The sequence below is a fragment of the Phoenix dactylifera genome, chromosome 1, assembly GCF_009389715.1.
Source record: "Phoenix dactylifera cultivar Barhee BC4 chromosome 1, palm_55x_up_171113_PBpolish2nd_filt_p, whole genome shotgun sequence".
NCBI lineage: Eukaryota > Viridiplantae > Streptophyta > Magnoliopsida > Arecales > Arecaceae > Phoenix > Phoenix dactylifera.
This window is the reverse complement of record NC_052392.1, coordinates 16899569-16903124: the sequence shown is the minus strand read 5'-3', so window position 1 is coordinate 16903124 and position 3556 is coordinate 16899569. Positions and strand designations below refer to the sequence as shown.

General features: G+C 47.2%; 1 non-coding gene across 1 annotated transcript; it reads left to right on the top strand.

Annotated features, from left to right (window-relative positions):
• The first annotated feature begins 2729 nt into the window (after nucleotides 1–2729).
• On the top strand, nucleotides 2730–2839 carry LOC113462366. Its single transcript, XR_003384589.2, has one exon. It is a non-coding gene; the product is annotated as a small nucleolar RNA Z152/R70/R12 (small nucleolar RNA).
• The last annotated feature ends 717 nt before the right edge of the window (nucleotides 2840–3556 follow it).

Sequence of the window (3556 nt, the reverse complement as noted above, 5' to 3'; positions counted from 1 at the left end):
GATTGACATGTCTATCGATATGGTTGAATTGGCTTACCTGATAATGTGCAGGCGAGTAGACATAAAGAAGATGGACAGTTTGTAGCGGAGGACAGATCTCAGAGAGAAGGCAACCAAAGCTCAACGATGCTCGTAACGAAAGCATCATGGAAGAAGAGCAAGAGACCTCAACTTGATGACGAAAAGAGTCGGGGGCAACAAATAAAATTGGAGATTGAGGACTGGAATGGCATGCCTCCATGATGGAGAGCAGGACCGTGCCTAACGAGTTCACCTTTGCCAAGTTTCTGATAGTACGGTGTGGCATGTTTGAGAGCGGGACGTGCCATCAGAGTTCATCTTCGCCAAGCTTCTAACAGTACGGTGTGGCGTGCTTCTCCTGCATGATCGAAAGGGAGATCGCATCTACTGACTTCACCTTTGCCAAGCTTCTGATGGTATGATGTGGCGCACTGCTCCATGCTCACCTAGTCTTCTGGGGTTTAGAGTGGGACCGTACCCACCAAGTTTACCTTCACCAAGCTTTTGATGGTATGGTATGGCATGCTGTTCTATGCTCACCTGATTCTCTAGAGTTTGGAGTGGGACTGCACCTACCAACTTTATCTTCGCCAAGCTTATGAAGGTATGGTGTGGCGTGCGCCGCCGCCTCTATGGAGGAACAGAAGCACCGAAAGCGGGTGCTCAAAGAGCTTAACTCCCTCATCTTCAAAGGAATAGGAGCGTCGAAAGTGGGTGCTTAGAGAGCTTAACTCCCTCATATCCGGAGGAATAGGATTGGGGAGGAGGAAGTCACCGACATGGAGGAATAAGAGCACTGGAAGCGGGTGCTCAAGGAGCTAAACTCCCTTATCTCTGGTGGCACCGGTATGTCTCTGCCTGACACGACTGTGGAGGAGGTCAACCGGCGATCATAGACTACACTACCAAGATATGTAGAGAACTCGACGCGATGGACGAATTTGAGGGGTGGAATCAGATTCAGTCTGGAACTCTGTGAAATCAACATTCGGGGCACCTCAAACCTCAAGGAGGCAGGCAGAGGAGAAATCACCTGAGAGACCCGGCGATTGAGTTGGTGGCAGGTGGGGCACTCAATGTCAAGAGAACGCCTGCAGATGTCATAGATGCCTTCATTATCAAGGAGAACAAGCAACATTAGTGTGCTCGAGGAGTGAGTGGGTTGATAGAACACTATTGTAATAGCTCAACAGCAGGGGTAGAGACCTGGGGTGAGGGGTACACGTTGAACCCGAGCTTTGACTTTCTGCCAGAGTCAAGAGACAAGCTAGCGTTCGAGAGAAGAGAGCCCAAGGCCCGAGCTAGTCCCTCCACCAACAACATTGAAGACAAGGAAGCCTTGGAGGCCAGTGCAGTTGTCAGCTAGCTTCGAATTCGAATCAAGGTAATAGAGATCGCCAATCTCCTTGCCAATGGTGTAGTGGCCACGGGCAAAGTGTTAGCAGCATTTTCTTTGCCATTAATGAGCTGTTCCAAGGTCCCCCCCTTCTTCATGGAGCAGCATCCGCACACCCGCCCTTGATGAAGAGGAACCTGTGGCCCGAACCTGTCCACCGTCGCGATGGACACGAGGGCCGCCCCCACGTTGACGAGACCGGTGATGACGGCCGACATGAGCGACGCGTTGTCCCGAAGCCGATGATCTTGAAGAGCATCGGCACGTAGAAACATGATGAATGCGGTGAGCTGCTGGAATCTCGGGATGAAAAGCACCATCAACGAACTGCGGGCGGTAGTTCTTCTTCCAGGGGTGCCGCACCTATGGTCATGATACCGACGGGAACCGCAACGAGCGCAAGGGAGATGCGCCGCCGTACCTGCCTTGATCTTGTTGGTGTCGTGGTTGACAAGGTTCGCGATTCAGGGATGTCGATGGTCGTGCAGCTGGAAGCCGATGTTGAGAGCTCCTCGGAGCTTTCGGCGGGGCCATCTCGGAGAGATGGAGGGGGGACGGCCTGGTTCGCGAAGCCGATACCGACGCCGAGCAGGATGCCGGCCGATGATGAGCCATCGCCACGTTTACGGCGGCACCATTCAGAGCAGGAGCCGATGAGGAAGGCCACCCTGCCGCACAACATGGCAACGGTGTTCGGGAGGGGAGGATGGGGCAGCGCCATACGCAGGTCAGGGCCGACATCTCTTCCCGATGGCGGTAGAGATGAAGAAAAGATAGATTTCTCTCATATTTGAAGAAGAGGCTTTGAGAGCCGTCGAGACTGGAGCCCCGGCCACCCTCCAAATGAGCTAGAAGAAACGGAGAAATCTATGAGTGACCAGACCACAATAAATACGGAAGAAATGATGGCAGTGCATTTACGTAATTGGTAGCTCTAATTACCATGTTGAAATATTTGAAGAAAAAAAAAAAATAAGAGAAAAAAAGAGAGAGAGGAAAAGCGATTATTTCTTTGTATTTCTTATTCACATTCGGTATATTTCAGAAGTTATATATACCTACATACAAACTTCATATATAAAAAACATTATAGGTGATACATGCTGTAATGTGATTTCCAAAATCACTCTAACAAAATTATACTAACAAAGAAAACTAATATAAGTTGATACAGAATTACACTGATAAAAAAAAATATTATGAGTGATGGCAAGTTGTTATGTAATTTCTAAAAATTATTCTAACATAACCAATTGATTGTTTTTTAATTTTTGTTTTAAAAAAGGATTTTCATTGGGTGGAACAAGGAATTGAAGCGATGATGAGTTTAGATTAGAGGTGTGGGCAGCAGCGAGTGGTATCAATCATCTCGCCGCGAGCCTTTCCCCATTATTAAACGACTTTTTCCTTGCACTGAGCTCCCAATTCCACCTTTGAGCAATCCTTTCTTGGGTCGAGTTTACTTTAGTTTCATAATTGTAGTTCACGGTTTTTCTTTGGAGATTATCTCCATTCTGGTCTAAATGCCTCGCTTTAGCAGGCAATGGTTCGAAGGGGGAAGCCGGAGTGAATGGAGAGAACGGACGAACGGAGCAAACAGGGCCCCCTTTTCACGCTGTGGAGCGCTTTTCCCTCTGCTTTGGCTTTTATTAATTATTATTATTATTATGCTGAACACTGGCTGGTATGGCCCACGGATTGATGTGGTGGACTTGATCCAACTAATAATTTTTCATATATTTAAAATGACTGAAATGCAGAGTGGGAGAACTCTTAGCTTTTTCATGTTACCAAATTAATTATGAATATGATGCGGCAATAGATTTGCAATTAAAGAAAATAATGACAGTGGCTATGCGAGTTGAACCAGGCCCCTGAATTGAGAAATCATTAGATGGATCGGACCAAATCCTAGGACATATGGTTGATAACAGGATGAATTCTCATTTTAGTTTTGATCCTGAAGAGTTCAAATACAAAGAAGGATAATACGGCGAGTGACTATTGGCCCGTGTAGAGGCATTCTCTAATTTTATTGAGAAAGTGCACGTTCGTTGGTGTCTTTAGTCCATCTATTTCCTGTCGGTCTTATGTTCTTCCTCCACCATCCCAAGGAAAACGATATCTTTGTGGACCAAA